The following is a 13,749-nucleotide window of genomic DNA, read 5'->3' on the forward strand; positions in this document are numbered from 1 at the left end:
AAAAAATCCCTAAGCCCCGGGGTCACAATTTCTTCAAAAATCTGTCTTTCGGCATTTCACTCAAAATGGTGCCAAACGGTTGCAAATGCTCCCCTGAGAGTTTTGGCGGTCGAAACAGAAGTCTTTTTATCACGGGAAAAGAAATCCGCCCTCGACAACTTAACCGGCAGAAAAAGATTTTTCTGAAAAAATCCCTAAGCCCCGGGGTCACAATTTCATCAAAAATCTGACTTTCGGCCATTCGCTCAAACATGGTGCCAAACGGTTGCAAATGCTCCCGTGAGAGGTTTGGCAGTTGAAACAGAAGGCCTTTTATCACGGGAAAAGAAATCAGCTCTCGACAAGTTAACTGGCAGAAAAATATTTTTTTGAAAAAATCCCTGAGCCCCGGGGTCACAATTTCATCAAAAATCTGACGTTCGGCAATTCACTCAAAAATGGTGCTAAACCGTTGCAAATGCTCCCGTGAGAGGTTTGGCAGTTGAAACAGAAGGCTTTTTATCACGGGAAAAGAAATCAGCCCTCGACACCTTAACCGGCAGAAAAAGATTTTTTTGAAAAAATCCCTAAGCCCCGGGGTCACAATTTCATCAAAAATCTGACTTTCGGCAATTCACTCAAAAATGGTGCCAAACGGTTGCAAATGATCCCCTGAGAGGTTTGGCGGACGAAACAGATGGCTTTATATCACAGAGCAAGAAATCAGCCATGGACAACTTAACCAGCAGAAAAATGGTGCCAAACGGTTGCAAATGCTCCCCTGAGAGGTTTGGCGGTCGAAACAGAAGGCTTTTTATCACAGGAAAAGAAATCAGCCCTTGACAACTTAACCGGCAAAAAAAGATTTTTTTGAAAAAATCCCTAAGGCCCCGGGTCACAATTTCATCAAAAATCTGACGTTCGGCAATTCACTCAAAAATGGTGCTAAACCGTTGCAAATGCTCCCCTGAGAGGTTTGGCGGTCGAAACAGATGCCTTTATATCACAGAGCAAGAAATCAGCCATGGACAACTTAACCGGCAGAAAAATATTTTTTTGAAAAAATCCCTAAGCCCCGGGGTCACAATTTCATCAAAAATCTGAATTTCGGCAATTCACTCAAAAATGGTGCCAAACGGTTGCAAATGCTCCGCTGAGAGGTTTGGCCGTCGAAACAGATGGCTTTATATCACAGAGCAAGAAATCAGCCATAGACAACTTAACCGGCAGAAAAATGGTGCCAAACGGTTGCAAATGCTCCCCTGAGAGGTTTGGCGGTCGAAACAGATGGCTTTATATCGCAGAGCAAGAAATCAGCCATGGACAACTTAACCGGCAGAAAAATATTTTTTTGAAAAAATCCCTAAGCCCCGGGTTCACAATTTCATCAAAAATCTGACTTTCGGCCATTCACTCAAAAATGGTGCCAAACGGTTGCAAATGCTCCCCTGAGAGGTTTGGCGGTCGAAACAGAAGGCTTTTTATCACGGGAAAAGAAATCCGCCCTCGACAACTTAACCGGCAGAAAAAGATTTTTCTGAAAAAATGCCTAAGCCCCGGGGTCACAATTTCATCAAAAATATGACTTTCGGCCATTCACTCAAAAATGGTGCCAAACGGTTGCAAATGCTACCGTGAGAGGTTTGGCAGTTGAAACAGAAGGCTTTTTATCACGGGAAAAGAAATCAGCCCTCGACAAGTTAACCGGCAGAAAAATATTTTTTTGAAAAAATCCCTAAGCCCCGGGGTCACAATTTCATCAAAAATCTGACTTTCGGCCATTCACTCAAAAATGGTGCCAAACGGTTGCAAATGCTCCTGTGAGAGGTTTGGCAGTTGAAACAGAAGGCCTTTTATCACGGGAAAAGAAATCAGCTCTCGACAAGTTAACCGGCAGAAAAATATTTTTTTGAAAAAATCCCTAAGCCCCGGGGTCACAATTTCATCAAAAATCTGACTTTCGGCCATTCACTCAAAAATGGTGCCAAACGGTTGCAAATGCTCCCGTGAGAGGTTTGGCAGTTGAAACAGAAGGCTTTTTATCACGGGAAAAGAAATCAGCCCTCGACAACTTAATCGGCAGAAAAAGATTTTTTTGAAAAAATCCCTAAGCCCCGGGGTCACAATTTCATCAAAAATCTGACTTTCGGCAATTCACTCAAAAATGGTGCCAAACGGTTGCAAATGCTCCCCTGAGAGGTTTGGCGGACGAAACAGATGGCTTTATATCACAGAGCAAGAAATCAGCCATGGACAACTTAACCGGCAGAAAAATATTTTTTTGAAAAAATCCCTAAGCCCCGGGGTCACAATTTCATCAAAAATCTGACTGTCGCCAATTCACCCAAAAATGGTGCTAAACCGTTGCAAATGCTCCCCTGAGAGGTTTGGCGGTCGAAACAGATGCCTTTATATCACAGAGCAAGAAATCAGCCATGGACAACTTAACCGGCAGAAAAATATTTTTTTGAAAAAATCCCTAAGTCCCGGGGTCACAATTTCATAAAAAATCTGACTTTCGGCAATTCACTCAAAAATGGTGCCAAACGGTTGCAAATGCTCCGCTGAGAGGTTTGGCGGTCGAAACAGATGGCTTTATATCACAGAGCAAGAAATCAGCCATAGACAACTTAACCGGCAGAAAAATGGTGCCAAACGGTTGCAAATGCTCCCCTTAGAGGTTTGGCGGTCGAAACAGATGGCTTTATATCACAGAGCAAGAAATCAGCCATGGACAACTTAACCGGCAGAAAAATATTTTTTTGAAAAAATCCCTAAGCCCCGGGGTCACAATTTCATCAAAAATCTGACTTTCGGCCATTCACTCAAAAATGGTGCCAAACGATTGCAAATGCTCCCGTGAGAGGTTTGGCAGTTGAAACAGAAGGCTTTTTATCACGGGAAAAGAAATCAGCCCTCGACAACTTAACCGGCAGAAAAAGATTTTTTTGAAAAAATCCCTAAGCCCCGGGGTCACAATTTCATAAAAAATCTGACTTTCGGCAATTCACTCAAAAATGGTGCCAAACGGTTGCAAATGCTCCGCTGAGAGGTTTGGCGGTCGAAACAGATGGCTTTATATCACAGAGCAAGAAATCAGCCATAGACAACTTAACCGGCAGAAAAAGATTTTTTTGAAAAAATCCCTAAGCCCCGGGGTCACAATTTCTTCAAAAATCTGACTTTCGGCCATTCACTCAAAAATGGTGCCAAACGGTTGCAAATGCTCCCGTGAGAGGTTTGGCAATTGAAACAGAAGGCCTTTTATCACGGGAAAAGAAATCAGCTCTCGACAAGTTAACTGGCAGAAAAATATTTTTTTGAAAAAATCCCTAAGCCCCGGGGTCACAATTTCATCAAAAATCTGACTTTCGGCCATTCACTCAAAAATGGTGCCAAACGGTTGCAAATGCTCCCGTGAGAGGTTTGGCAGTTGAAACAGAAGGCTTTATATCACAGAGCAAGAAATCAGCCATAGACAACTTAACCGGCAGAAAAATGGTGCCAAACGGTTGCAAATGCTCCCCTTAGAGGTTTGGCGGTCGAAACAGATGGCTTTATATCACAGAGCAAGAAATCAGCCATGGACAACTTAACCGGCAGAAAAATATTTTTTTGAAAAAATCCCTAAGCCCCGGGGTCACAATTTCATCAAAAATCTGACTTTCGGCCATTCACTCAAAAATGGTGCCAAACGATTGCAAATGCTCCCGTGAGAGGTTTGGCAGTTGAAACAGAAGGCTTTTTATCACGGGAAAAGAAATCAGCCCTCGACAACTTAACCGGCAGAAAAAGATTTTTTTGAAAAAATCCCTAAGCCCCGGGGTCACAATTTCATAAAAAATCTGACTTTCGGCAATTCACTCAAAAATGGTGCCAAACGGTTGCAAATGCTCCGCTGAGAGGTTTGGCGGTCGAAACAGATGGCTTTATATCACAGAGCAAGAAATCAGCCATAGACAACTTAACCGGCAGAAAAAGATTTTTTTGAAAAAATCCCTAAGCCCCGGGGTCACAATTTCTTCAAAAATCTGACTTTCGGCCATTCACTCAAAAATGGTGCCAAACGGTTGCAAATGCTCCCGTGAGAGGTTTGGCAATTGAAACAGAAGGCCTTTTATCACGGGAAAAGAAATCAGCTCTCGACAAGTTAACTGGCAGAAAAATATTTTTTTGAAAAAATCCCTAAGCCCCGGGGTCACAATTTCATCAAAAATCTGACTTTCGGCCATTCACTCAAAAATGGTGCCAAACGGTTGCAAATGCTCCCGTGAGAGGTTTGGCAGTTGAAACAGAAGGCTTTATATCACAGAGCAAGAAATCAGCCATAGACAACTTAACCGGCAGAAAAATGGTGCCAAACGGTTGCAAATGCTCCCCTTAGAGGTTTGGCGGTCGAAACAGATGGCTTTATATCACAGAGCAAGAAATCAGCCATGGACAACTTAACCGGCAGAAAAATATTTTTTTGAAAAAATCCCTAAGCCCCGGGGTCACAATTTCATCAAAAATCTGACTTTCGGCAATTCACTCAAAAATGGTGCCAAACGGTTGCAAATGCTCCGCTGAGAGGTTTGGCGGTCGAAACAGATGGCTTTATATCACAGAGCAAGAAATCAGCCATAGACAACTTAACCGGCAGAAAAATATTTTTTTGAAAAAATCCCTAAGTCCCGGGGTCACAATTTCATAAAAAATCTGACTTTCGGCAATTCACTCAAAAATGGTGCCAAACGGTTGCAAATGCTCCGCTGAGAGGTTTGGCGGTCGAAACAGATGGCTTTATATCACAGAGCAAGAAATCAGCCATAGACAACTTAACCGGCAGAAAAATGGTGCCAAACGGTTGCAAATGCTCCCCTTAGAGGTTTGGCGGTCGAAACAGATGGCTTTATATCACAGAGCAAGAAATCAGCCATGGACAACTTAACCGGCAGAAAAATATTTTTTTGAAAAAATCCCTAAGCCCCGGGGTCACAATTTCATCAAAAATCTGACTTTCGGCCATTCACTCAAAAATGGTGCCAAACGATTGCAAATGCTCCCGTGAGAGGTTTGGCAGTTGAAACAGAAGGCTTTTTATCACGGGAAAAGAAATCAGCCCTCGACAACTTAACCGGCAGAAAAAGATTTTTTTGAAAAAATCCCTAAGCCCCGGGGTCACAATTTCATAAAAAATCTGACTTTCGGCAATTCACTCAAAAATGGTGCCAAACGGTTGCAAATGCTCCGCTGAGAGGTTTGGCGGTCGAAACAGATGGCTTTATATCACAGAGCAAGAAATCAGCCATAGACAACTTAACCGGCAGAAAAAGATTTTTTTGAAAAAATCCCTAAGCCCCGGGGTCACAATTTCTTCAAAAATCTGACTTTCGGCCATTCACTCAAAAATGGTGCCAAACGGTTGCAAATGCTCCCGTGAGAGGTTTGGCAATTGAAACAGAAGGCCTTTTATCACGGGAAAAGAAATCAGCTCTCGACAAGTTAACTGGCAGAAAAATATTTTTTTGAAAAAATCCCTAAGCCCCGGGGTCACAATTTCATCAAAAATCTGACTTTCGGCCATTCACTCAAAAATGGTGCCAAACGGTTGCAAATGCTCCCGTGAGAGGTTTGGCAGTTGAAACAGAAGGCTTTTTATCACGGGAAAAGAAATCAGCCCTCGACAACTTAACCAGCAGAAAAAGATTTTTTTGAAAAAATCCCTGAGCCCCGGGGTCACAATTTCATCAAAAATCTGACTTTCGGCAATTCACTCAAAAATGGTGCCAAACGTTTGCAAATGCTCCCCTGAGAGGTTTGGCGGACGAAACAGATGGCTTTATATCACAGAGCAAGAAATCAGCCATGGACAACTTAACCAGCAGAAAAATGGTGCCAAAAGGTTGCAAATGCTCCCCTGAGAGGTTTGGCGGTCGAAACAGATGGCTTTATATCACAGAGCAAGAAATCAGCCATGGACAACTTAACCGGCAGAAAAATATTTTTTTGAAAAAATCCCTAAACCCCGGGGTCACAATTTCATCAAAAATCTGACTTTCGGCATTTCACCCAAAAATGGTGCCAAACGGTTGCAAATGCTACCCTGAGAGGTTTGGCGGACGAAAAAGAGGGCTTTACATTACAGAGCAAGAAATCAGCCATGGACAACTTAACCAGCAGAAAAATGGTGCCAAACGGTTGCAAATGCTCCCCTGAGAGGTTTGGCGGTCGAAACAGAAGGCTTTTTATCACAGGAAAAGAAATCAGCCATGGACAACTTAACCGGCAGAAAAATATTTTTTTGAAAAAATCCCTAAGCCCCGGGGTCACAATTTCATCAAAAATCTGACTTTCGCCAATTCACTCAAAAATGGTGCCAAACGGTTGCAAATGCTCCCGTGAGAGGTTTGGCAGTTGAAACAGAAGGCTTTTTATCACGGGAAAAGAAATCAGCCCTCGACAAGTTAACCGGCAGAAAAATATTTTTTTGAAAAAACCCCTAAGCCCCGGGATCACAATTTCATCAAAAATCTGACGTTCGGCAATTCACTCAAAAATGGTGCTAAACCGTTGCAAATGCTCCCCTGAGAGGTTTGGCGGTTGAAACAGATGCCTTTATATCACAGAGCAAGAAATCAGCCATGGACAACTTAACCGGCAGAAAAATATTTTTTTGAAAAAATCCCTAAGCCACAGGGTCACAATTTCATCAAAAATCTGACTTTCGGCAATTCACTCAAAAATGGTGCCAAACGGTTGCAAATGCTCCGCTGAGAGGTTTGGCCGTCGAAACAGATGGCTTTATATCACAGAGCAAGAAATCAGCCATAGACAACTTAACCGGCAGAAAAATGGTGCCAAACGGTTGCAAATGCTCCCCTGAGAGGTTTGGCGGTCGAAACAGATGGCTTTATATCACAGAGCAAGAAATCAGCCATGGACAACTTAACCGGCAGAAAAATATTTTTTTGATAAAATCCCTAAGCCGGGCCCGGGGTCACAATTTCATCAAAAATCTGACTTTCGGCCATTCACTCAAAAATGGTGCCAAACAGTTGCAAATGCTCCCGTGAGAGGTTTGGCGGACGAAACAGATGGCTTTATATCACAGAGCAAGAAATCAGCCATGGACAACTTAACCAGCAGAAAAATGGTGCCAAACGGTTGCAAATGCTCCCCTGAGAGGTTTGGCGGTCGAAACAGAAGGCTTTTTATGACAGGAAAAGAAATCAGCCCTTGACAACTTAACCGGCAAAAAAAGATTTTTTTGAAAAAATCCCTAAGCCACGGGGTCACAATTTCATCAAAAATCTGACTTTCGCCAATTCACTCAAAAATGGTGCTAAACCGTTGCAAACGCTCCCCTGAGAGGTTTGGCGGTCGAAACAGATGCCTTTATATCACAGAGCAAGAAATCAGCCATGGACAACTTAACCGGCAGAAAAATATTTTTTTGAAAAAATCCTTAAACCCCGGGGTCACAATTTCATCAAAAATCTGACTTTCGGCATTTCACCCAAAAATGGTGCCAAACGGTTGCAAATGCTCCCCTGAGAGGTTTGGCGGTCGAAACAGAAGGCTTTTTATGACAGGAAAAGAAATCAGCCCTTGACAACTTAACGGGCAAAAAAAGATTTTTTTGAAAAAATCCCTAAGGCCCGGGGTCACAATTTCATCAAAAATCTGACTTTCGCCAATTCACTCAAAAATGGTGCTAAACCGTTGCAAATGCTCCCCTGAGAGGTTTGGCGGTTGAAACAGATGCCTTTATATCACAGAGCAAGAAATCAGCCATGGACAACTTCACCGGCAGAAAAATATTTTTTTTGAAAAAATCCCTAAGCCCCGGGGTTACAATTTCATCAAAAATCTGACTTTCGGCATTTCACCCAAAAATGGTGCCAAACGGTTGCAAATGCTCCCCTGAGAGGTTTGGCCGTCGAAACAGATGGCTTTATATCAGAGAGCAAGAAATCAGCCATAGACAACTTAACCGGCAGAAAAATGGTGCCAAACGGTTGCAAATGCTCCCCTGAGAGGTTTGGCCGTCGAAACAGATGCCTTTATATCACAGAGCAAGAAATCAGCCATGGACAACTTAACCGGCAAAAAAAGATTTTTTTGAAAAAATCCCTAAGGCCCGGGGTCACAATTTCATCAAAAATCTGACGTTCGGCAATTCACTCAAAAATGGTGCTAAACCGTTGCAAATGCTCCCCTGAGAGGTTTGGCGGTCGAAACAGATGCCTTTATATAACAGAGCAAGAAATCAGCCATGGACAACTTAACCGGCAGAAAAATATTTTTTTGAAAAAATCCCTAAGCCCCGGGGGGTCACAATTTCATCAAAAATCTGACTTTCGGCAATTCATTCAAAAATGGTGCCAAACGGTTGCAAATGCTCCGCTGAGAGGTTTGGCGGTCGAAACAGATGGCTTTATATCACAGAGCAAGAAATCAGCAAAGACAACTTAACCGGCAGAAAAATGGTGCCAAACGGTTGCAAATGCTCCCCTGAGAGGTTTGGCGGTCGAAACAGATGGCTTTATATCACAGAGCAAGAAATCAGCCATGGACAACTTAACCGGCAGAAAAATATTTTTTTGAAAAAATCCCTAAGCCCCGGGGTCACAATTTCATCAAAAATCTGACTTTCGGCATTTCACCCAAAAATGGTGCCAAACGGTTGCAAATGCTCCCCAGAGAGGTTTGGCGGTCGAAACAGAAGGCTTTTTATCACAGGAAAAGAAATCAGCCCTTGACAACTTAACCTGCAAAAAAAGATTTTTTTGAAAAAATCCCTAAGGCCCGGGGTCACAATTTCATCAAAAATCTGACGTTCGGCAATTCACTCAAAAATGGTGCTAAACCGTTGCAAATGCTCCCCTGAGAGGTTTGGCGGTTGAAACAGATGCCTTTATATCACAGAGCAAGAAATCAGCCATGGACAACTTAACCGGCAGAAAAATATTTTTTTGAAAAAATCCCTAAGCCCCGGGGTCACAATTTCATCAAAAATCTGACTTTCGGCATTTCACCCAAAAATGGTGCCAAACGGTTGCAAATGCTCCCCTGAGAGGTTTGGCGGTCGAAACAGAAGGCTTTTTATCACAGGAAAAGAAATCAGCTCTTGACAACTTAACCGGCAAAAAAAGATTTTTTTGAAAAAATCCCTAAGGCCCGGGGTCACAATTTCATCAAAAATCTGACGTTCGGCAATTCACTCAAAAATGGTGCTAAACCGTTGCAAATGCTCCCCTGAGAGGTTTGGCGGTTGAAACAGATGCCTTTATATCACAGAGCAAGAAATCAGCCATGGACAACTTAACCGGCAGAAAAATATTTTTTTGAAAAAATCCCTAAGCCCCGGGGTCACAATTTCATCAAAAATCTGACTTTCGGCAATTCATTCAAAAATGGTGCCAAACGGTTGCAAATGCTCCCCTGAGAGGTTTGGCGGTCGAAACAGATGGCTTTATATCACAGAGCAAGAAATCAGCCATGGACAACTTAACCGGCAGAAAAATATTTTTTTGAAAAAATCCCTAAGCCCCGGGGTCACAATTTCATCAAAAATCTGACTTTCGGCAATTCATTCAAAAATGGAGCCAAAAGGTTGCAAATGCTCCCCTGAGAGGTTTGGCGGTCGAAACAGATGGCTTTATATCACAGAGCAAGAAATCAGCCATGGACAACTTAACCGGCAGAAAAATATTTTTTTGAAAAAATCCCTAAACCCCGGGGTCACAATTTCATCAAAAATCTGACTTTCGGCATTTCACCCAAAAATGGTGCCAAACGGTTGCAAATGCTACCCTGAGAGGTTTGGCGGACGAAAAAGAGGGCTTTACATCACAGAGCAAGAAATCAGCCATGGACAACTTAACCAGCAGAAAAATGGTGCCAAACGGTTGCAAATGCTCCCCTTAGAGGTTTGGCGGTCGAAACAGAAGGCTTTTTATCACAGGAAAAGAAATCAGCCATGGACAACTTAACCGGCAGAAAAATATTTTTTTGAAAAAATCCCTAAGCCCCGGGGTCACAATTTCATCAAAAATCTGACTTTCGGCATTTCACCCAAAAATGGTGCCAAACGGTTGCAAATGCTCCCCTGAGAGGTTTGGCGGTCGAAACAGAAGGCTTTTTATCACAGGAAAAGAAATCAGCCCTTGACAACTTTACCGGCAAAAAAAGATTTTTTTGAAAAAATCCCTAAGGCCCGGGGTCACAATTTCATCAAAAATCTGACGTTCGGCAATTCACTCAAAAATGGTGCTAAACCGTTGCAAATGCTCCCCTGAGAGGTTTGGCGGTTGAAACAGATGCCTTTATATCACAGAGCAAGAAATCAGCCATGGACAACTTAACCGGCAGAAAAATATTTTTTTGAAAAAATCCCTAAGCCCCGGGGTCACAATTTCATCAAAAATCTGACTTTCTGCAATTCACTCAAAAATGGTGCCAAACGGTTGCAAATGCTCCGCTGAGAGGTTTGGCCGTCGAAACAGATGGCTTTATATCACAGAGCAAGAAATCAGCCATAGACAACTTAACCGGCAGAAAAATGGTGCCAAACGGTTGCAAATGCTCCCCTGAGAGGTTTGGTGGTCGAAACAGAAGGCTTTTTATCACGGGAAAAGAAATCCGCCCTCGACAACTTAACCGGCAGAAAAAGATTTTTCTGAAAAAATCCCTAAGCCCCAGGGTCACAATTTCATCAAAAATCTGACTTTCGGCCATTCACTCAAAAATGGTGCCAAACGGTTGCAAATGCTCCCCTGAGAGGTTTGGCGGTCGAAACAGAAGGCTTTTTATCACGGGAAAAGAAATCCGCCCTCGACAACTTAACCGGCAGAAAAAGATTTTTCTGAAAAAATCCCTAAGCCCCGGGGTCACAATTTCATCAAAAATCTGACTTTCGGCCATTCACTCAAAAATGGTGCCAAACGGTTCCAAATGCTCCCGTGAGAGGTTTGGCAGTTGAAACAGAAGGCCTTTTATCACGGGAAAAGAAATCAGCTCTCGACAAGTTAACTGGCAGAAAAATATTTTTTTGAAAAAATCCCTAAGCCCCGGGGTCACAATTTCATCAAAAATCTGACTTTCGGCCATTCACTCAAAAATGGTGCCAAACGGTTGCAAATGCTCCCGTGAGAGGTTTGGCGGACGAAACAGATGGCTTTATATCACAGAGCAAGAAATCAGCCATGGACAACTTAACCAGCAGAAAAATGGTGCCAAACGGTTGCAAATGCTCCCCTGAGAGGTTTGGCGGTCGAAACAGAAGGCTTTTTATGACAGGAAAAGAAATCAGCCCTTGACAACTTAACCGGCAAAAAAAGATTTTTTTGAAAAAATCCCTAAGCCCCGGGGTCACAATTTCATGAAAAATCTGACTTTCGCCAATTCACTCAAAAATGGTGCTAAACCGTTGCAAATGCTCCCCTGAGAGGTTTGGCGGTCAAAACAGATGCCTTTATAATACAGAGCAAGAAATCAGCCATGGACAACTTAACCGGCAGAAAAATATTTTTTTGAAAAAATCCCTAAACCCTGGGGTCACAATTTCATCAAAAATCTGACTTTCGGCATTTCACCCAAAAATGGTGCCAAACGGTTGCAAATGCTCCCCTGAGAGGTTTGGCGGTCGAAACAGAAGGCTTTTTATCACAGGAAAAGAAATCAGCCCTTGACAACTTAACCGGCAAAAAAAGATTTTTTTGAAAAAATCCCTAAGCCCCGGGGTCACAATTTCATCAAAAATCTGACGTTCGGCAATTCACTCAAAAATGGTGCTAAACCGTTGCAAATGCTCCCCTGAGAGGTTTAGCGGTCGAAACAGATGCCTTTATATCACAGAGCAAGAAATCAGCCATGTACAACTTAACCGGCAGAAAAATATTTTTTTAAAAAAATCCCTAAGCCCCGGGGTCACAATTTCATCAAAAATCTGACTTTCGGCAATTCACTCAAAAATGGTGCCAAACGGTTGCAAATGCTCCGCTGAGAGGTTTGGCGGTCGAAACAGATGGCTTTATATCACAGAGCAAGAAATCAGCAAAGACAACTTAACCGGCAGAAAAATGGTGCCAAACGGTTGCAAATGCTCCCCTGAGAGGTTTGGCGGTCGAAACAGATGGCTTTATATCACAGAGCAAGAAATCAGCCATGGACAACTTAACCGGCAGAAAAAGATTTTTTTGAAAAAATCCCTAAGCCCCGGGGTCACAATTTCATCAAAAATCTGACTTTCGGCATTTCACCCAAAAATGGTGCCAAACGGTTGCAAATGCTCCCCTGAGAGGTTTGGCGGTCGAAACAGAAGGCTTTTTATCACAGGAAAAGAAATCAGCCCTTGACAACTTAACCGGCAAAAAAAGATTTTTTTGAAAAAATCCCTAAGCCCCGGGGTCACAATTTCATCAAAAATCTGACGTTCGGCAATTCACTCAAAAATGGTGCTAAACCGTTGCAAATGCTCCCCTCAGAGGTTTGGCGGTTGAAACAGATGCCTTTATATCACAGAGCAAGAAATCAGCCATGGACAACTTAACCGGCAGAAAAATATTTTTTTGAAAAAATCCCTAAGCCCCGGGGTCACAATTTCATCAAAAATCTGACTTTCGGCATTTCACCCAAAAATGGTGCCAAACGGTTGCAAATGCTCCCCTGAGAGGTTTGGCGGTCGAAACAGAAGGCTTTTTATCACAGGAAAAGAAATCAGCCCTTGACAACTTAACCGGCAAAAAACGATTTTTTTGAAAAAATCCCTAAGGCCCGGGGTCACAATTTCATCAAAAATCTGACGTTCGGCAATTCACTCAAAAATGGTGCTAAACCGTTGCAAATGCTCCCCTGAGAGGTTTGGCGGTTGAAACAGATGCCTTTATATCACAGAGCAAGAAATCAGCCATGGACAACTTAACCGGCAGAAAAATATTTTTTTGAAAAAATCCCTAAGCCCCGGGGTCACAATTTCATCAAAAATCTGACTTTCGGCAATTCGTTCAAAAATGGTGCCAAACGGTTGCAAATGCTCCCCTGAGAGGTTTGGCGGTCGAAACAGATGGCTTTATATCACAGAGCAAGAAATCAGCCATGGACAACTTAACCGGCAGAAAAATATTTTTTTGAAAAAATCCCTAAGCCCCGGGGTCACAATTTCATCAAAAATCTGACTTTCGGCAATTCATTCAAAAATGGAGCCAAAAGGTTGCAAATGCTCCCCTGAGAGGTTTGGCGGTCGAAACAGATGGCTTTATATCACAGAGCAAGAAATCAGCCATGGACAACTTAACCGGCAGAAAAATATTTTTTTGAAAAAATCCCTAAACCCCGGGGTCACAATTTCATCAAAAATCTGACTTTCGGCATTTCACCCAAAAATGGTGCCAAACGGTTGCAAATGCTACCCTGAGAGGTTTGGCGGACGAAAAAGAGGGCTTTACATTACAGAGCAAGAAATCAGCCATGGACAACTTAACCAGCAGAAAAATGGTGCCAAACGGTTGCAAATGCTCCCCTGAGAGGTTTGGCGGTCGAAACAGAAGGCTTTTTATCACGGGAAAAGAAATCCGCCCTCGACAACTTAACCCGCAGAAAAATATTTTTTTGAAAAAATCCCTAAGCCCCGGGGTCACAATTTCATCAAAAATCTGACTTTCGGCATTTCACCCAAAAATGGTGCCAAACGGTTGCAAATGCTCCCCTGAGAGGTTTGGCGGTCGAAACAGAAGGCTTTTTATCACAGGAAAAGAAATCAGCCCTTGACAACTTAACCGGCAAAAA

Source organism: Podarcis raffonei, chromosome 10, assembly GCF_027172205.1.
Source record: "Podarcis raffonei isolate rPodRaf1 chromosome 10, rPodRaf1.pri, whole genome shotgun sequence".
Classification (NCBI taxonomy): domain Eukaryota; kingdom Metazoa; phylum Chordata; class Lepidosauria; order Squamata; family Lacertidae; genus Podarcis; species Podarcis raffonei.